This window comes from Mus pahari, chromosome 1 (assembly GCF_900095145.1).
Source record: "Mus pahari chromosome 1, PAHARI_EIJ_v1.1, whole genome shotgun sequence".
Lineage (NCBI taxonomy): Eukaryota > Metazoa > Chordata > Mammalia > Rodentia > Muridae > Mus > Mus pahari.
The window spans coordinates 79,431,063-79,452,556 of record NC_034590.1 but is presented as its reverse complement, the minus strand read 5'-3'; the positions used below and the strand labels follow the sequence as shown (position 1 = coordinate 79,452,556).

Genomic DNA, 21,494 nt, shown 5'->3' with positions numbered 1-21,494 from the left:
GGTGAGCTAAACTATCATGTGCTCAGAGTGGGGAAGGGAAGGACGTATGCTGAGAGGAGGGAAGAGGAGGTTGTGCTGGGTCTTTAGAGGTCTTGGTAAGAACCTAGATCTCATCCTAAGAGCTCTGGGAAGCATTGGAGTGTTAAGCAGGAAATGACATGATCTTGTGTCAAAAGGGGATTCAGACAGCCCTGTGGAGAATGGATTTGTGAGGCTATGATGCTGTGGAATGTATATTTGGTCTTCCTCCTGTTTCCTGGCAGACAACTCCTAAAATCCTTTGGAATCTCCAAAGCAGGATATGTCTATTTGTATTTGCCTGGTGCCTGTGGACTCCTGCATGTCCTCAAGATGGGGGCTGCTTGTGTTTAGAAGATTGTAACTTTAGTCTTACTCTATTACTCTTGGGGAAAAGAGAAGGGGGTGAAAGTTAAGTTGGTTAAAATGACTAATGATACAATCTGTTGTGCTTATACACCAAATCTTCCATAAAACCTCAGAGGACTGGGTTTTGAGAGCTATAGTGGAGGAAACATGTGACTTTTTTTAGAGAGGACTTGGGAGCTCTATGCCTTCCCCATACCAGCCCTATGAATCTCTTTCATCTATAATACTGTTTATAATAGAATAGGAGATCTAAGTGATTCCTAAAGCTTTATGGGCCAACCTATTAATAGCAAATATATTAAAGCCAAGGATGTAGTTGTGGACATTCTGACTTAGATGTATCTATGCTTGGTCAGAAGCGCAGATCAAACAGTCGGATCTTAGCAATAGGTATCTAAAGAGATGGGGAGGCAGCACTGAGGACTGAGCCTCGTGGGTTTGGGTTCAGTTTCCAGGGAAACAGTGTCAGAATTATACCAGAGGGCATACGTCTACTGTTAGACTGATGGTTTGTTCAGTATGTTTGGAGAAACCTCTACCCAGTTGGCAACAGAAGGCCTCTGTGTTTATTGTTGTGTGGCGGTGTATGAGAAACTTGAGTTTGATTTTTCATTACTTTTCTTGAGAGCAAGAGGTGAAACTAGGATAGTTAGGTTTCTGCAGTAATTAATGAATGGATAGGCAGTGATAGAAGTGGAGAAAAGGGGACTTAATATTAAATATATTTTTCAAGTAGAATTATTTGGACTTGGTAAATGGATTGCAGTGGGAAGGGAAAGAGACCTGGGGATGTCACCCAGGTTTCTTGCCCAAGTGTGTGTATGTACTTGTGGTTCTTTATTTTTTTCCCTGTAGTGGTAGGGTGAAATCTAGAGCCTTTTATGTGTCTGTCAGTGCTGTCTCTTTGAGCTTTCTCCCAAGCACTTTATTTATTTATTTGCATTTTATTGAAAATATTGCATTTATTTATTTGGATATGTATATGGGTAAATACATGCCATGATATGCATATGGAAGTCCAAGACAACTTCAGTTTTCTCTTTCCACTGTGTGAATCCCAGGGATTGAGCTAAGGTTTGCAGATTTGGTAGGAAGTCCCTTTACCTGATGAACAATCTCATTGACCCTTTGTCTTAGTTAGGGTTTCATTGCTGTGAAGAGACACCATGACTAAGGCAACTCATATAAAGGTAAACATTTAACTGGGGCTGGCTTACAGTTTCAGAGGTTCAGTCTATTATCATCATGGTGGGAAGTATGGTACCCTGCAGGCAGACATGGTGCTAGAGGAGCTGAGGGTTCTGCATCTTGACTCACAGGCAACAGAAAGACACTCTTATGTCCACACTGGGTGGAGCATGAGCACTAGGAATTCTCAAAGCCTGCCTACACAGTGACACACTTCCTTCAACAAGGCCCACCTATTCCAACAAGGCCACACCTCTTTTTTTTTTTTTTTTTTTTTTTTTAGTTTTTCGAGACAGGGTTTCTCTGTGTAGCCCTGGCTATCCTGGAACTCATTTTGTAGACCAGGCTGGCCTCGAACTCAGAAATCCACCTGCCTCTGCCTCCCGAGTGCTGGGATTAAAGGCGTGCGCCACCACGCCCGGCTAAGGCCACACCTCTTAATAGTCCCACTTCCCATGGTCCAAGCATATTCAAACCACATCCTTATTTTGTTTGTTTACTTTAAAAGATTTATATATATATATATATATATTAGTATTTTGCCTGTGTGTGTGTTTGTGTACAATGTGTGTGCCATGGAGGTTGGAAGAGGGTATCAGATCTCCTGGAACTGGAGTTATGGATGGTTGTAAGCTATCATGTGGGTGCTAGTAACCAAACCAGGTTCCTCTGCAAAAGTAACTAGTGTTCTTAACCATTGAGCAATCTCTCTAATCCTATAGCCCTTATTTTTAATTTTGAGACAAGATTTCATTGAATTACCAAGACTGCCCTCTGTAGCCAAGGCAGTTGGTGACATTGCAGTTTACTTGAGCCTCCTGAGAAATTGGTATTACAAGCTTGACTGATCCACTGGCAGACAATGTGGGTCTGTACAATCCTCCTTCAGAAAAAGCCAGTCAGGCGTGATCTGGATCCAGTCCTGCAGAAGCAACAGAGGAAGTTAGCTGGCCTTGTTTCTTCCCAGTTCCAGGAGCTCATATGCAATGGCATCACCCAAGCAAGGGTTCTGGTCTCCCCAATTCAGGCCCTAACTTTATTCTTTCTGAGATACCAAAGAATCCCTAACTCCAGTGTGCCGCTAGGGGGAGCATGGCCTGTGTTCTGTGTCTGGTCTTAGGGCTTTTAACATTTAGATTACTTTAGTGACTGGCTGGTTCTGCTTTGCTAGCCTGACTCACACTGTTTGACTGGAAGGGACCCAGAAAATTTTAGTTGGTATTGTCAACTCCGTTGAATTTTATCTTATTGTAGAAAGGGGTGGACTTGCCTCATCTGGGTTTGACTAGGCCGGTATTCCTTGGGTTCAGATAAAGAGCAGAATTTGCTGTGTTTAAGAGGAAAGAGAAACAGAGATTTAGTGATACTGTATTCTTATGCAGATGTGGGAATTCTGGGCTTATCACTACTTACAGGATCTGTAGTAGTCTGCCATTTCTTCTTGGGTTTTATGACTTGTTTTTGTATATTATCTTCAGCACATATTTGTGATTTAAATTTAAGTCAACCAAAATCTGGTTTGGGGAATTTTATAGCATACTGAAGGTGAATCAAAATCACGAGGAGTTCTGCAACGGATAAGCATTACAGATTCCAACAGGAACCCACCCCCCACAGCATTATTTTGAGGAGCATCATTGGAGAATGTCCTCCTTGAGCCTCATTGTCTTCATCCTCATCAACCTCCACCTTCCCACATGCAGTCAATCTATTTACCAATCCCAAAGAGCTCTACGTGAAAAATATATTTACTAGATTGGTGAAGGATGGGTACTAACAATTTTAGGTAGTGGTGGTTGAGAGCTGAGTGCCTAATTTGAAGTGTTTTTGACTAATAGCACCTTGACACTGTACCTCACACCACATACTCCAGACCTCCACCACCCCAGTATGAGATATATTCATAGAAAGTAGAAAGTCAGGAGGCTGGCTTAGTGACAGGTGGCCAGTTGGTGATGAGGTCAGGCACTGCTAAGGTCTTGTGATTCTTGCTCTGGTATTCTTGGCAGCTGTTTTGCTTAATGTATGCCAGAAAGTTGAAAGACTTGGACACTGGTTTTGGATCTTTTATTTCCTGGTTCAGTAAATGGGAGCAAGTAATTTAACTTTACTTTAGGTACATTTTTAAAATGTGTTAAATTAATATAACACCAGTCGTAACTTTTAGGACTACTCTGTTGGAGAAATAACAAATGAACCAGGATTTGGGAGGTTATTTTGGGAAGATATAAGATAGCACATGGGGGTAGGGCAGGGCATTTCCCCTCTAGTTTGCAGCAGATATTGTGCATGTCATAGATGCTATCTGTCATTGAATCTTTGGGCTAGAAGGGTGGCAGTTAGATTTACCTTACCAGGACTTAGAGTCTCCACTTTCCCATGGAGGCCCACACTTGTGGTTCTTAGAAAATGAGCTGGTTTTCAAGATCAGGCTTCTGTGTACTTTATAGCAAAACATAAAGAATTAGGAGACCCTCGACTTGTCTCTACTCTCAGTTCCTAACTAGTTAGGTAAGTGTGGATTAAGTATCTGATCTCTCTGGGCCTCAATGAGCCCATCAATAAAATGGTAGCAAACCTATCTGACCAGTGTGTTTCAAACAGTTAAGAGCATCAAACAAAATAGTCCATGTATTTTGAGAGGGTTAGGCAGCATCCAAGCAGAAGTATACACAGGGCTACTAAAAGGGCCTTCTGTGACCCAGGTACGGCCCTGGCACTTGTACAGTTTCTCATTGGAGGCCTAGACTTGGGCTGTGGGTCTTGTGTTCGTCAGAGAGGAGGCTGTTTGCATTGTGTTTGATGTCCTGGCTGTGACTGTAGACGTGTGCAGTGTTCCTCCTAGTCCTGATCTAGTTTGTTTCTTCTCCTTTGCAGGAAGACAAGAGACTGCTTAGGCTCTGGCACTAGTACCATGGGACCCTGCGCTGGTTAAAAGCTGTCTCCAGGACCTGAACAGTCAACAAGGTAACCTGAGAGGCCAGTCTAGTCCAGCTTCTAGGATGTGAGCTGTGTTTCCACCCCAATTGCTTCCAAGCGAACAAACAAGTCGAGGCAGCACGCATCAGGGTCCCTCCTCATTCCGCTGCTGCTGCAGGATCCAGAGGAAGTGCTTGCTTCCCCTCTAAGCCTTCAGCTAGCTCCCTCCCCTTTGGCAGGGATTCTTCCAAGTTATAAAAGCTGAGACACTAGAGGGGAGGAAAACAAGTCCACTCACTCTCCTCACCCTTCTCCCCTCTGGGTTGTTGCAGCAAGTTCCCAGGAACAGTCCTGGGTTCCTGGTTGACTGGAAGGGAGGTAGGAGGAGTGGAATGCATGCATAAACCGAGCCGATCAAAAGACCATGCTGTTTCAAGGCCGGCTAGAACTCGGAGAATGTGTGGAAGCACGCGCACGTTTCTGCGTGCGCGCGCTAGCTTGCTCCTGAGACACCGGGTTGAGGGAGAGCGCCTAGCTGAGTGAGAGCAAGCCAGCAAGCGTGTGTGCAGCCTAGGACAGGTCTCCATGACAACCAGCTTGGCTGGCTGGCTGCTCTAGCTCTGCTCACTTGGCTGGAAGGAGTGTCTTGAAAGGTCAGACGAAGGAGCTGTGGGAAGTTCGCAGCAGGTACTGGAGCTTAAGCCAGTGGATTTGGGGGCCCTGGGCTCCCTAAGCAACTGTGGTGTGACCCAGTCTCTGTGGAGAATGGCGTGGGCAAGAGATCACCCGGACTACCAGGTAAGGGCACCCCTGAGCCTCTTGCTTTGAGTCGGGCTGTTTATGGCAGGCCAGTGTCTGTGCTCTTCACTTCAGAGTTTGGGGGTCGAGAATGATGTCATACTCCAACAGTTGGATTCTATTAGCTCTGGGAGGAGGAGGGAAACAGCCAATTTTCTTGACTTTGCAAATCTACCTAATCTTACTCTGGCTGAATGGGAGATGTTTAGGCTTCACTCTGCTTTTATTTAGCACAAAGCCACCGGATATTTTCACAGGAAGGCTCTTTTATAGGAAAATGAGTTCTCTAGCTCTAGCACTGTTGAAGTTCTTATGTGGAAACTTTTGAGCAGCTTGGTTGGGTTTTACCTCATGCTCTCTTATCTCCATGCTGCTATGTCTGACTTGTAACAACAAACTAGCTAATGAAGCTCAGAGAGGAGCCTGCAGTGAGTTTCAAATCCATCTGGGACAATTAACAGGGCAGAGGGACTGGCACAACAATATCTGAGCCGCGGGGGGGGGGGGGAGAGGGGGGGCTTGCACTCTCTATGAAGTAGCTTTGGAAATAGGAAACTACCCCCTTCCCACTAATGATGCCCATCACAGGGTTTCTTGAGTTATGGAGGGGACTTTCTTGGGTTTGGGTGACTTGCAAATATCTGTCTCACCCAGATGTTACAGAGAGTTGTCTTAACACCGCAGCTCCCGGGAGCTGGGAACTTGAAGGACTATGCCTGTGCTGTGTGATCCCTTTTGCTCCTATTTTAACTAAATCCCAGAGCACACACTATCCACGGCATGTGCGCCTTGTCCTAAATTTCAGGAAAAGCTTGTTCTGACCTAGAGACCTGTAGAGGAGTGATGTGTGGTGAACTCAGTGTGTCTAGGAAAGGAAAGCCTTCCAGAAAGGTAGTTTTATAGGTGATGAAGTAGCTAGGCCATCCATAATGTTAAGAGAAAGTGAGTTTCTCCTGCAGGAAAGCCCCGTAAGAAATACACTTCCACTTCAGCCAATCTTACATCTTCCACTTACTCTTGGCCTCAAGGAACTTTGTAGAAGCTTTTAGTTTCTCAGTGGGGCCAGGGAACAGCTGTTGTTCCTGGCTCTTTGGTTTTTCCTTCTTGAACTTTCTGAACAGTGTGCCTTTTGTGTCCTAGCAAACAATAAGGGGGCCTTCTGATTAACTTCGGGTCAGCTTGCCAGTACAAGCGCTGGCTCTACCACTGATTCTGGCAGCCTGAATGTATACTGTATGCATCAGTATTGTGGCCTGAGGGTCTGCCAATGTGAACTACATGGCCTCTGGACCTCAGATAGTCTTCTTTCAAAGTTAATTCCTCTTTCTACAACACTCTAGGAGTCTTTTGCTTGGGGGGAATATGGGCTATGGGTCAGGATTGAAGGTGGAATTCTGAGGAAAAAATGTCTGTGAGGTTCTGCTGCATGCTGGGAAGTCCCTCGGATTATTAGCTGTGAGATGGAGATGATGGTAATAGTTATTATTATATACTATTGAGAGGAAGCCAGTGGGATGGTTGCTGTGAAACAGTTGTAAACAAATCAACAAATCTACATAATATAATATGTTAGAGCATGAGGCTTAAGGAATGGCCTGACTTCTCTGGGAAGTCACTTTGCCTCTTTCTTCTGGTTCCCTCATTTATAAAGCACCTTCTACTCAGATGCATTTATAAATCAAAATGAGATAAACCTCACAAGCCTTCTTTGAGATATTTAAGGAAACCAATGGTGCTTTCTTTGGATTGGAAAGCCAAATAGGATGGATATTCACTATAGACTTTGAGCCTCATAAATGGTCTTTCAGAGACACTTGAGAGACAAAGGTTCTTGTAGGTTGTGGAACTCGTGCTTTAGTGTGGAGGGAGTGCCAAGAGATCTTTTTCTTTGCCAGTGTTCATAGCTCCATGCAGTGCTGAATCACATGTTTTAATGCCTATAAAACAGGCCTGTCCTGGGGTCCTCTGGGGAAACTGCCCAGAGTGGGCAGTGGGGCCAGGCTCCTCAGCTCTAAGTATGAAAGGCAGGCCTATAACTGATAGGAAGTGTTCCTACTCTGGAAGCCTCTCAGGAGCCAGGCAGCTTTTTGAAGAACTTGTAAGGGGAAAACCAAAAAGAAAAACAAGGAAGTGGGAATTCCAGAGGCAGATACTTGATATGTCCTGGAACAATGCCAAGGAATGGAGTAATGGGGGAGGGGAAACTCCAAGCTAGGGTGGCCTAGATCTGTTCTCCGTCCTCAGTGACCCTATAGGGTGTAGAACCTACTAGAATATCCCACCCATGCCCTCAGCCTCTACTGTAGGACTGGGAAACCTGCCAGCTGTGACCTGGAGTGGCATCTGGAGAGAGCAGGTACAGAACAACTTTTGTTTTGTTTCCCTTCCTTGAATCAAACAAAGCAGCTCTCGGAGGTGATTTCTCATCACTGTGGCCACTTAGGCTTGGAGAAGTTTTGAACAGTTTAGATTGGACCCATCTCTGTGGCCGCTCAGGCCCAAAGAAGTTGTGCAAAACTTAGATTGTACCGCACTCACTGTTCCTCGCTCCCCAGTCCTTCAGCTTCCCAGAGCTGAGTCACAGCTTGGATCCCTCTGTGTTCCTCAAGGATTAAAAAGTAGCTTTCCCAGACCCCTCCCTTCCCTCCCTTCCCCTGCTCCCCCTCATGCGTACTTTCCCTCTGTGCTCCCAATCTCCAAAAAGAACAGTCAGTCATCCAAGGAAGATGGATCTTGGAAATCTTTGGAGAAAAAGGCCAAGGGCATGCTGTCTCCCCTGGGCTGGGAGAACAGCCTTGAGGGGCATCAGACTCTAGGTATCATGCATGACCTTACTGCTCATCTGTAACTGGGAGAGGGAAGCCCAGTCTCCCACTGCATCTGATACCAAGACCTGCTGTGGGTGTGTGGACTGGCTCCTAAGGAGAGTGGGCCTTGAGTACCCTTTGGGCTGGGTTGTTAACAGGTTAGCAGCAACTCTAGCTTTCCACTGTTGGGTCCAAGAGAGTTTGCTAAGGCAGCCGAGCAAAGGCCATGCATTTCTCTGGCCAGAGGAGGCTAGGCAGCAGCCCCTCAGAGCCTGGCTGCACTTCCCTTTTGTGCCTCTGTGTTGACTTGGGGGCTAGGGGAGGAAGGCTGCAGATAATTGAGTTCTTTGAGTTGGAGGGACCATGGCTTAGAAGACACGAAAGGAAAAAAAAAAAAATCCAAAACATGCTGGCCATCTGGCATAATAGAACAGGCAGATTTCTCTTCAAAGCCTGTGGGAAAACTTGCATTAATGTGACTTCTGTTAAAGGAAGGGGGGGGGGCATCTCCTTCTGCCAGGGGTAGTACAGTGGTCTTCTGTTTGAGTAAGTAGTAGTGTCTGTCTTAGGGGAGTATGTTGTCATCCTATGTTACATTGAGACAGCTAGGGAAATACTGGTTTCTGTTTCTAGCCTGTAGCCCTAGAAAATATCTGTGTAGTTTTTTTGTTTTGGGTTTTTTGTTGTTATTGTTGGTGGTGGTGGTTTTTGTTTTGTTTTTGAGAGAAGAGGTTTTATGAGTTTAGACTACCTTATTGAAGATTTTCTTTAATGATGCTCCCCTGCCCCTCTGGCTCTCTGGCTCTGACATAATGACTACACTGTTGTGGGGCCTGTTGAAACAATTGCAGTGACTGAGTATCTAGACTTCTCTAAGACTGTCCCTATAAAAGAGCAAATTACATGCAATTAGGGTATGAAGCTGCTTCAACCACGATAGGCCTGTTTCTATGTGCTTGTCTTGAAACCACGTCAGTTTCTTCTCCTGTGAGGCCTGCTGTAGCTGAAAGTTTGTCTGTGAATTAGAGATTGCCTTTGGGAATCAATACAGTGAATGAGGGCTGTCTGAATATGATAAAAGGAGATTAAACTAAGCATTATGATAGAAAGATCTAGAAGTGGCAGGAGAGAGAGGTCCTGAACAAGAAAGCTAAGAAGAAAGTAGATCTCAGCAGCAACAGTGGATTAAGAGAAAGGCTAGCCTAGGAGAACTTCATATGTATGCTATGTTATATATGATATATAACATATTGTATATGTGAAGTGTATGTGTAAGTGTGTATATCACGTGTGTGTGCGCGCGTACACCTTGCTCAGTGAGCATATGGTTCTATCCTAAAGCACCTCTGGTAGAACCCTCCCTGCCTGTAATGTGGGCATGCTCATTCTAGTACTGCCTGCCCCTCTCTAATGATAAGCCCAGGCAGGACCCCTGAGGTCTTCCTTGACTTCCTATTGGAGTCCATATATAGTCAGAAGGCTAGCACTTCTCAGGGATTTAGGGTTATACTTACGAAAGACCAGCAAGCACTTAACACTGGGGTCAATACACTTTTTCACTTGCTCCTGGGCTCACAGGTATCTCTGGTGCCTGATGGTATGTATGCCTTCTTAATTAGTTTACCAATTAAATCAAGGAACACAGATTATGTGGGCTAAGAGCTGGGGAGGATCCAAAAAGGTATGAGTTGTGGGACTTCCGTTGATGTTATATTGTTCTGATTTCCTTCCGGCTTCATCTCCTCCTACAAGAGCTCCTGCTAGTGTGATTAAGAGAGAAGCACAAACCTGAAGCCTGGGGGTTCGGAAGTCAGGTTGATTATCGTCTGGAATTCATAGGCTGGGAAAGGTGAACAGGGTGCTTCTCTTGGAGTCAGAGTTTAAAGCACTGTTAGGTGGAAGCGAGCTGAGGAGGGGGTGGCAAGTATGAGAGTGGGAGCTTCCGGACTGCTCAGGAAGCTTCTTTGCATTTGTTGAATGGTAAGGTAGGGAATGGTGTAGGAGAGGGAACAGTCACAAAATACCATGAAGTCACCCACTCTAGAATTCTAGATTTATTGAAGGAACTACATTTTGGTGTTCTTAGAACACAGCCTGATTCATGAAGTTCTGGCATTTATTGTTATTTTTGCTTGTTTGTTTGAGTTATGGTCTTTTGTAACCTGGGTTGGTCTTGAACTCACTATATAGCCAGAGCTGACCTTGATCTTGTGATCTTCCTGTTTCTACCTCCAGAGTGCTGGAATTATAGGCATATACCACCATGACTGGTTTTATGTGTTGTTTGAGGAATCAAACCAAGAGCTTCATACATTGCAGCTAAGCAAACCTTCTAACTCAGCCATGTCCCTATTGAGTGTGTATGTGTGGTGTGTGTTGGGGTGGTGTGTTTGTGTGTGTGTGTGTGTGTGTGTGTGTGTGTGTGTGTGTGTACACGTGTCTATTATGTGAAGGCCAGAGGAGGAGGTTGGCTGGCTTGCTCTATCACTCCGCCTTATTCCACCCCCTCCTTTTAAAGGTTTATTTTTAATTTTGTGTGTGTGTGTGTGTGTGTGTGTGTGTGTGTGTGTGCATGAGAGTGCAGGTACCCCCAGAAGTCAAAACAGGGCATTGGCTTCTCTGTGAGTTGATCAATCTGGGTTCTTGGAACCAAATTCAGGTCATCTGCCAAAGCAGCAGGTCCTTGTAACTGGTGAGTCATCCCTTCAGCCCCCTGCCTTATTTCCTGTTATAGGGTAATCCTTCTGTCTTCTTAGTTACCCACAGTACTAGGTTTAACAAGCATCAGTCATGTTTGACATTCTATGTAGATTCTGGGGATTTGAGCTCAGGCCCTTTTGCTTATGCAGAAAACACTCTTACCTGCTCAGCCATCTTCCTAGCCTCTGTAGATCATTTTAAAAGCAAGTGAACCTGTGGAGTGTGTGGTCCCTGGTGACAATTATATGTTCAGCAAGCATGAGCATGTGTGTCTGTCTTAAAGCAGCTCCAGTGGACCTCTGCCTGCTGCATCTGCAGGAATGACCTTTTAAGAACTACTTGTTGCCTTCCCCCTTTTTGCTGGCCTGCCCAGGCAGAGCCCTTGAGGTCTTCCTGGACTTCCTATTGGAGTCCCTTTGCAGACTGCACTCCCTGTTGTCATGCAGACACAGGATCAGCCCAGCCCTCCTTGCCTTTACAAACACTGATCCCTATATTCTACAAAACCCTGCTTGTAGGGAAGGCTTTGGGGTGAGGAGTGGGGAAGTTGGGTGAGGTGGGGCAAGGTGAAGGAATAATGTGGTACAGTGTGAGGGATGAGATGAGATGAAGTGAGGGGGTGGGAGAGGAGTGGGTTATAGTCTGACCTCTCACAATCTTTGTACTCTTGGAAAGGGATCTTTATATTCATTTGTAAATTGGGGTAATCTCACTCATCTAGAAGTGTCAGCTGTTGCTCTCTGTCAGTTAGTGTCAGTGACCTCTCCTTGTGGTCAGTTCCACTGACACATGGCGGAAGAATACATGAACCAGGTAGTTAGCATGTCTGACTTTTAGTTCTGGCCCTGTCTGATCGCCGGCTCTCAGTTTCTTCTCCTAAAAAACAGATAGATTAAGAGTTCTCATTGGCACTCTGACTTGTCACACATCAGTGTTGACTTTCCAGCCCAGTTCTCTGAAATTAAGTATACAATTGGAATTAAGTATACATTTTCTCAAATGACAACATATGTATAGATTGTACCTTTAAAGTATTTGAATAAATTGTAAGCCCATCATTTGGAGTCTAGGAAGCATTTTTACTTAGTTCCTAAAACGTGGAGACATGAAATTTGTTCTCAGGTGGAAAGGTGCATAGAAGTTTACAGCAGTTACAAGGAGGAAGCTGGAAGCCTGCCAGTCAGTGAGAAAGAAGTGGGTTTACTTGGTGCTGCTGGTAATATTTCCATCAGTGGGTGTTTGGGGCACAGACTTTTTTTTTTTTTTTTTTTTTTTTTTTTCCTAAGCGATTTATTTAGAGAGGTCAAGAGGACTCTAGAAAAGGAAAAGTTGCAGTACTGTCTGAAGGACTCCGGTCAGAGTTTGAGTGACCAGTTGATGGGTAAAGACAAAGCATTTAGAGAAAGNTTTTTTTTTTTTTTTTTTTTTTTTTTTCTGAAGACTGGATAAATGCTGCCACCACCACTCTAGAAAAGGAAAAGTTGCAGTACTGTCTGAAGGACTCCGGTCAGAGTTTGAGTGACCAGTTGATGGGTAAAGACAAAGCATTTAGAGAAAGAGTCACACAACCAGAATGACGTTTGGAGCCTGGCCTGCAGTCAGCCTGAATTCCAGCTACCTGGTGATTCAGCCACATATATGGTTCTTCGTGCTGCCCGTGCTGTCTAGCTTGGGCACTACCCAGACAGCTCTCTCTAAGCGAGGCAGTGAAAGATGTATCTGGGAGTGGTGTAGTGAAGCCTGCATGTAAAGGCATAGCTAGCACTTCCTACCTTGATGCTGGACAGAATGTTAGCTATTTTTGTATTCATTACTCTCTTTCAAACCAAGCAATATTTGTGGCTAATCTGTGGGGCTTGTGATGTCCCTTGCTTTACATCATGGCAGTTTTTATGAATCCCCTGGTGAGCAAAAGATCAGAACTCTACTTTGCTTTGTCTGGTGTGGTGGTGCAAGCCTTTAGTCCCATCACTGGGACTGAAGGAGACATAAGCAGGCAGATTTTGTGGGTTTGTCTACATAGAATATTCCAGGTCAGCCAAGGGCTACACAGTGAGACCGTGTCTTTTTTTTAAATTTATTCATTTATTATATGTAAGTACACTGTAGCTGTCTTCAGACACTTCAGAGAAGGGTGTCAAGATTTTGTTACGGATGGTTGTGAGCCACCATGTGGTTGCTGGGATTTGAACTCAGGACCTTTGGAAGAGCAAGCGGTGCTCTTAACCACTAAGCCATCTCTCCAGCCTTTTTTTTTGGGGGGGGGGGGCTGTCTTAAGAAAAGAGAAATGTGTAGACCAACATCAAGGTATTGTGGCTGATGGGGCATGTAATCTCAGATTGAGAAGCTGAGATAGGGGTTTGAAGCTAGGGTCTGTATTGTAAGACCCTCCTTTAAATCAAACCAACCAACCAACCAACCAACCAGAATCTGGCCAAACCAAAAAACTGTCCAGGCTGAGAGGACCGTCTGTGAGACCTAGCACACATGTGATGTCTGGGTGGGGTCATACATAACCCTGTTTGGAGGAGGAAGGGGAGGGGGAGGAGGAGGGAAGTCAGAGAGCTGGGAGGAGGCGAAGGAGAGTGGAGACAGGTGGCCAGTGAGAGCCAAGCATCGCCAGGTATCTGAGCAAGTGGCTATGGCTGAGACGGTGAGTGGCATCAGGACAAGCCCTGGCACTTTTCATTCCCAGGTGCCACTTGCCTGGAGGAGAGGGAGATGTGGATAGGGAGGTTCTAATCTGTGTCTAACAAATGAGTAGCCCCTTATCTTCAGTGTAATTATAAAGAGATTTCCTTTTCCAGCTGCAAGAAACAGGAACTTTTGCTGCCAAATTTAGCAGTGTTTTAAGTCCCTCAAATCTCCTTTGAGTGCTACCAAAGCTCTCGGCTTTGTTGTTATCTGCTGCTGAAATATCGCCTGGAAAGGTCATCTCAGCAGTGCCAATTTATGGCATCCCTAAGGCTGCTTAGAATGCAAGGTGGTTTTCCCTCTCTAGAAAGCCAGACGGCTCTCAGGCAAGGCTCCGTGTCTGGTAGTTAGTCCGTTATATTCTTAGAACCTCAATCTCTTGATATTCAACAAAATTATGCCTCCTGCTTCTTGTTGGTAGAAAGTTTCCTTAACACAAATTTAACATCAGAGCTTTCCCTTCTCCATATACTTTATGACCTATTTTTTTTTTCTGTTGGAATAATTAAAAGATGAAGCCTATGGGGTGTTGGAGTCGCACATGAGACTCATTTTCAAAGGTTTGGGGACAAGTAGGTCAGAGCCATGTGCATATAAATTTTGATTCCTGAGAAAAAGGAATGAAGATAGAGAAAGGAAATTCAAGAATGTGACTGACCTGTCAGCTGTAAAGAAGTGGATACTGAAAAGTGACTGGAAAGTACTTAGAAGAGTTGACATGACCTTGGCAGTGGCAGTGACCTTGGTTTCAGCCTTGGCTTGACTAACTCAACTGCAGCGTTCAGAGGATTAAGTCTTTGAATTCTGGGTAGAAAGTACAGAACTGCCTCATTCTCTCTGCCCTTTTCTATCCCACCCCTCCCCTGCCTATTTTCCCCACTATAGTTCAGACCTAAATGGACTGGACAGCATTGACCCTTCTGGTGTGAGTATTCATTGGTGCCCAGGGCTGTTACTACCCAGCTGTTATTCTTAACAGTTCCCAAGAGAGCCAGCTGTGAGCATAGTCAGGGAAGAGGGGTTTGGTTAATTCTAAATTAGTTTCCAAAGTGGGTAGGAATCAGGTTAAAAAGAAAACAACTGGGAATTTTTGTTGTACTTAAGTCTCATTTAGTGGAATTTTAAAAGTCCCGCCCACCCTTATCTCATAACCTACAACTGTTGGGCAAATCTTAGTGAGTTTCAAAAGCAGTGCTGTCTAGACTTGTCTTCAGCTGCAAAACTTAAGGTCAGAAGTCGGTGTGACTCCCTGGAAGAAGTTAAAGCAGAAAACTCTAGAGCACTTAGGAACCTCCTGAGCCCCTCACAGTATTTAATGTTTTTCAGCACCGGAACTGGGGTGACTTTATTATTGATGTTTTCCAAGGGTTGATTTTTAGCATTTTATCTTCTTCATTCACATCTCTCCCTTAGGGGCCATCTCTCCTATTTATTAATCATTAATAAAGAGAAAGAAGAGGGTGGCCATACCTCTGCCTCACATTCCAGAAATGGAATCTGCCTGCCTATCTATCTATCTATTGCTGTCTGTCTATCTATCTATCTTATCCAATGAGTATTTATGTGAGACAAAGTCTTACTATAGAACTAAGGCTGGCATGGAACTTGAGATTCTCCTGTCTGAGTCTCCCCAGTGCTGGGAGTAAGTTTGTGTCAACATACTTGATTCATTTAATAGCTGTTCTGTTAATTATGTAGATTTGTCAGGGCAGGACAGAGAGGGTGGGAGAAGAGGGAAAGAACATGAGAATGTTTTAGTTGAGCCAGTGTCCTCTATTTCCCCCTGCATATGCTAGGCTAAGCAGCCCAGAAGTTCCTGGGCATTCTTCTATCTCTACTTCCTGTCTTGGTATAAGGAATGGATTATAAGTGCACACTATTGTTTCTGACTTTTTACACGGGTTCTAGAGATTTAAATTCAGGTTCTCACACTTGTATGGTAGGTGCTTTACCCACTAAATCCTCTTCCCAGCTGTCTTAGTTAGGGTTTTACTGCTGTGAACAGACACCATGACCAAGGCAAGTCTTATAAAAAAATAACATTTAATTGTGGCTGGCTTACAGGTTCAGAGGTTCAGGCCATTATCATCAAGGTGGGAGCATGGCAGTATCCAGGCAGGCATGGCACAGGCAGAGCTGAGAGTTCTACATCTTCACCCAAAGGCTGCTAGTGGAAGACTGACTTCCAGGCAACTAGGGTGAGGGTCTTAAGCCCACACCCACAGTGACACACCTATTCCAACCAGGTCACACCTATCCCAACAAGGCCACACCTCCAAATGGTGCCACTCCCTGGTCCAAGAATATACAAACCATCACACCAGCCTTAATAAATATTTACTGAGTATTCATTTTGTTGTAGCTACTATTATATATTAGGGATGTGGAGATAACAAAGATAGCAAAGTCTTTTCATGGAGCGTATTGTAGAGAGAATTCGGTAAATAAATAAACAGATCAATACATGGTATAAAGGTACTGATGTTTCAAAGGAGACAGTGGGGATATGAGAGAGGATAATATGGACTGGAGAGTTAGAAAGTTTCTCAGAGAATGAGGTTTGAGCTGTGATCTGTAGAGTAAGGAGAAGCCTGGGAAAGTACATTCCTAAAGTAGGAAACAGAAAAGAGAAAGCCCAGAGGTGGAGAGAACCTGATATGCAGAGCAAGTATGGTTGGAGTATAAGAGCAAGTGATTCAGACTGTGAGATGCTGGTCTGAGCCAGTTGAGATTTGTCAGGGGCTTAAAAACTCAGTGTGATGTGCCGGGTGTGGTGGCACACGCCTTTAATCTCAGCACTCAGAAGGCAGAGGCAGGNGGATTTCTGAATTCGAGGCCATCCTGGTCTACAAAGTGAGTTCCAGGACAGCCAGGGCTACACAGAGAAGCCCTGTCTCAAAAAAACAAAAAAACAAACAAACAAACAAAAAACAACTCAGTGTGAGGGGGACACATTCTAGGTCTGTCCCCTGCTTTGGAGTGAGGTGTGGAAATCTGACAGAGATGACTAGCTAAGAGCAGCATTGGATATAATGAAGAGGAATCCAGAAAAAGACTAGGAGGAGCAGAAGCTGGAGTAGGGATGGACATCAAAAGGCTCAGCTAGCAGAAGTTGAATGGTTACATTTGTGGGATCAGCAATATGTGTTCACAATGTTCTGCAAAGTTTATGCCCACAGTATTTCATTAGTAGATGTATTATTATACCAGACACTTGTATTTGCAATTTTATTTGGCATTTTAGTAAACACTCATGACAGTCTTTGGGTGAATTTGTTGATATACTGGTGTCTTCAGGAACTTGGAGCCTAACTTGCTTAAATTTTGGATCTCAGTCTATGTGAACTGAAGCACTGTTCTCGCTACACCCTTATTCTGATTGACACACCAAAACTGTGTTCCTCTCAGTTACGTGAAGCATTTAATGAGTCCCTGCTCCAGTGGTCATGCTTCCTTGATGACTGTGATCTCCTTTCAGTCCACTGGAAACTAGGATGAGTTCTGAATGTTTGAGGGATTTAATGGAATATTCGCAACTTTCTCTGAAACGATTACAATGTCAGCTACCAATACTGCCAGTTAGAATAAAGAATGGTGTATGGGATTGAGATGTGTGGCAAGACTGGTACACAGGTAACCTGAATTACTTTTCTTTTCTTTTTCTCTTTCTCCCTCCTGTGTGTGTGTGTGTGTGTGTGTGTGTATGTATGTGTGTGTTGTATGTGTATGTGAGTGTGTATGTATGTATGTATATGTATAGATGTGTGTGTTTTTATGTATTTGTATACACATATATATATATATATAATTATATATATATATATAATTTATATATATATATATATATATATATTTTTTTTTTTTTAATCCCAGCACTTTTGAGGCAGAGGCAGGCAGATCTCTGTGAATTTGAGGCCAACCTGGTCTAAGAAGAAAGTTCCAGGACAGCCAGGGCTCTGTTACACAGAGAAATCCTGTCTTGAAAAACAACAAAACAAAATATGGGTATATGGGTTTATTGGGGTCAGGGGATATGTATACCTGAATGTCGGTGTTATTGGAGGCCAGAAGAGGACATCAGCTTCACTTGAGCTGGAGTTGAGAGCTGTCAATTTAGGATGTGGGAACAGAACTCAGACCTTTTGCAAGAGCAGCACACACTCTTAACCTTGAATCCATCTCCCTGACCTGCTGCCTGTCCTCCCTTCCTGGTTTCAAGTGACCTTGAACATCCATCTGCTCTTCCTTCTACTTCTGAAGTGCTGGGATTACATACCATAGCATACCATACCATACCCACCATACTCAATTTATGCAGTTCTGCAATATGGTTCCTTCACATTATTTCAGTTGTGACTTCTTGGATTGTTATAGTAAGAGGATGGAATTTGTTGTTTGGAAAAAATAATGTATCAGCAAACTAGTAGTTGCAATAAATAAACCTTAATTTTGTTGTTTTCCAGTCTCTTCAAATCTCTGAATTTGTTGGAAATGCTTGAGAAAAGGAATGTATCAGGTCACAACTTTGGCTTCTTAGAAACTGAGCATTGACTACATTGAAATTGTAGATACTTATTTTTGTGAAGGGACTGAGCCTGCAGGGATCAGAACTGAAGATGTATGGGGTTCTTGTGAGCTCTTACTCCTGGGGTTCAAGTGATCCATGTTCCACTAGCTGGCATACTGGAATGGAAGTTTGTGGAGGACAGACCAGGGTGAGAGTGAGTTTCGGGTAAGTAGAGTTTTCTTAGAGAAATTTTAGAGAAGTTTTCTCTGTGAGCAATGGGTTCTACTTCCTGTCTTTTGTTTCTGTCTGATGGTCTTGCTTCTGAAGAAAAGACACATGGTTTGCGTGAGGGTGGTTTTTTCCCCCCTCATATTGTGTTTGAACAAAACTTTAAAACTCATTTACCTTGAGCAGAGATGAGTTCCAGGATGAGGCTGAGAAGGTGGGCTGAGGTGAGAGTTTGAAGAGCTGGACCACCAAGAGCCTGACAATCACTGCTCTTGTGGAAAGGCAGCCTATGAGGCCGTGTAGAAGACACAGCTAGAGTGACAGAGATCTTGCCCAGCTCACTGAGTGTATTATCATGGATAGCAATCTTCTTCCCATCAAGATTGATTTAGAGTAGCAGAAAGTCAGGAAGTCCAGGTGGCAGAGTCTGAACTCCCCTTGCAGAGCTCTTAGGAGCCTCAGGTTGGTGGTTCTGAGACTCGAACATACACCAGATTCACCTGAAGCCTATTTCAAGCTCAGTAAGGCCAAAGTGGGGCTGAGAGTTTATGTTTGGGGCAAGTTTATAAATACACCTGCTGTAGTTGTTGGTGGTGATGTGTGTGGTACTGGTGATGTGTGGTGGTGTATAGTGGTGATGGTGTGGGTTGATGGTGGTGTATGTGGTAGTGATGTGTAATGGCATATGTGGCTATATGTGGTATTGATGGTTGCATGTGTGATGGTGGTGGTGGTGATGATGATGGTGGCGGTGGTGGTTTTGGGACCTCACTCTGAGAAACTAAGAGGTTTGATGGTTGTGATACAATAAGGCTTTGAGGCAAGATGCTAGTTGGCTTCCTCTCTTTGACTAGCCTAGAATTTCATGTGTCTAAGTCTGTCCTTCAGCAGTTCCTGGCTGCTTCACCCTGTAATACCAACAGAGATGGGTAACGGTCGGTACCCTTCTCACTTTCTCATGGTATCCAAATCACTTCCAGGTAAGGTGTCAGGTGGTGTGCTTGGCTGGCTCTAAATCGCTGCTTGTCTGCTTTCTGGAACATGGCTGTCCTATGCCCTTCATCTCACTAGGACAGGTGAAATCCCAGTCAGGATATGCTTCTGTGTGTCCTTGAGCACAGCCCCTTGGTTGGCTGGGCTGGCGAGCGGGCTGAGCATGAGTGTGCTCTGTTTATTAGCCAAGTTTACCCAGGGAGATTATCTCCTCAGTCCAGGGGTTGAATTTCAAGGGCAAAGTCCACAGTTGGTGGTTGAAAAATTGAGAACACCTGGCAGAGAGGCTTTCCCTTGCCCAGCCCTTGGTGTGTTCTCACAGAGGTCAGGGTTTTTCCTCTAAGGCAGCATGGCTCCAGGCGCCATCACCATCATGTTTCAACACCAGAGGCTTCAGGTGAGACAGGGCATAAAGCTGCCCCTCTCTTCTTTGTCATCCATGTCTCCTAAAGCCTTCTCTGGCTTGCTCTTCCCTTTGAGGAGAGGTCTGGGACTTCTCTCCCTCTCCCTTTTCTTATTAATTTTTATTTTAAAGACTTAGACTCTTGTTTTCTAGTGACTCTGTTTACACAGTGTAACAGCAGCAAGTGACATGACAAATTAATAGACACCATTACTCACTGGCGTTTGGGGAGAGGTGACATATAGGAAGCCAATGCTTAGTGTTGGATGTTTCTGGGGAAGCTGGTGATGTTTGTACAATCTTGTGATGTGATTTGATGCCAGTGAATTGTACAACTAATACATAATTGAATTTTTGAATTGTATGTTTTACCACAAGAAACTATTACACTCTACTAAAAGCTGTCTTACTCATCTTTACCAAGAATGCTTTCCTATGCTAGTACAGTTCTCCTGACAGCGACACTGTGCCTTTTCAGATGGACTCTCAGAATTTACTTAACCAAGGCCCTAAGAATTGACCTTTGAGTTGCTCTGAGTTTCCCCTGTTCCTGTAGTAAGCAGCAGCATTCAGCTGCCTTTGACCATGTGTTCTGATACTTGTGTTTCCTTAGGCAAAATTACCAGAGGGAAGATTAGCTGATCAAAGGGTATGCATATTTTTAAAATGTTAGTAAATATTGCGAAACTGCTTTCCAGAGAAGTTGCATTAGCTTAAGTCTCATGAGTAATATAGAAAGGCACCTGTTTCCACATACCTTTGCCAAAATGGTGTTAGCAGATTTTAATCTTTGCCATTCTGATAGGTAAAAAAAAAAATTCTCTTTTAAAAGTGATTTTATTTTTTGTTATGTGTAAGTGTGTGTGAATGAAGAACCAGTGGAGTCTAGAAGAAAACATTGGATGTCTTGGCCACTGAGTGGCCTCTAACCTCTGAAAACACATTTTTCCTGAAGCTTATTTAGGTTTTTGTCATTACTGCAGAATTGAGCACTTTTTATGTCTACTGCCAGTTACTTCTAGTTTTCTGTGAATTCTATGCTTAAATATGTTCACTTTTTAAATTGGCCCTTTATATTAATTTGTTAAGAAGTTACACACATATATCAGGTGTGGGCCACATGTATTATTTTTTCTCCTTTCTCCTGTTGAACAGATTCTTTACATAAAATTAGTAAAGTTTATTTTACTCTTGTTTTTTTAGTGAGTTGAGGCCCCAACATTCATGTTCTCATGGTACCTGCTATTTATGGTGTACCTTAGCAATTAAAAGCATTTTGCAACTCTTAACAAAGGAACACTTTCAATCCAGTCAGTGAAAGTGGCAGATTGACAATCACATTTACAAAACACAAGTCTCCCCAGTTCTGGACCCTGTTTATTTTCTTTTATCCTAGATGTTGCGCTGATACATTCCTTTTCTGTGTGTTTGGGGATAATCACATCTGCCCCCTTGGAAAAACTTCAGAATGAATCCTAAGTGCAACTGTGTGACTGCCAGAGACCTAGATATTGTGACACAAAGCTGCTCCCTTACTTCAGATGTAGTTGAATGATCTCATTCTGGCTGAGATGGCCAAAGGTGGGTATTGACATAGTGGCAGAGTAAGTGGGCCAAAGTTCCAGGAAGCATTAGGCTCCAGAAAGGGTGTGGCTTGGCAAGGGGGCAGCAATAAAACATGAGCAAATGTGTCTTCTTCAGGGACTAATAAAGAGCTGGGTCTTGTGGCCCAAGCATGTACACCTAACGCTTCAGACAGAGGCAGCTGAGGGGGAAGGGCCACAAGATCAAGGCCAGCCTGACTTGTCTCCAAAACAAAAAAAAAAGTAATGAGCTAGTTCAGTCTTACCACACATGTAAAAAAAAAAA

At 44.0% G+C, this 21,494-nt stretch overlaps 1 protein-coding gene across 8 annotated transcripts in view; it reads left to right on the top strand.

Moving 5' to 3' along the window:
- Positions 1–21,494, top strand: part of St5 (suppression of tumorigenicity 5) — a 155,822-nt gene that overhangs the window by 55,987 nt on the left and 78,341 nt on the right. For 2 of the 8 annotated variants that reach the window (XM_029536900.1, XM_029536896.1), the window contains exon 2: positions 4,453–4,542. The gene's annotated coding sequence lies outside the window, so the exon portion shown is untranslated. Of the gene's footprint in view, positions 1–4,445; positions 4,543–4,680; positions 5,293–19,462; positions 19,620–21,021; positions 21,207–21,494 lie in introns of those variants that run through there. The other 6 variants (XM_029536906.1, XM_029536917.1, XM_021198486.2 and 3 more) reach the window with 6 other exon arrangements.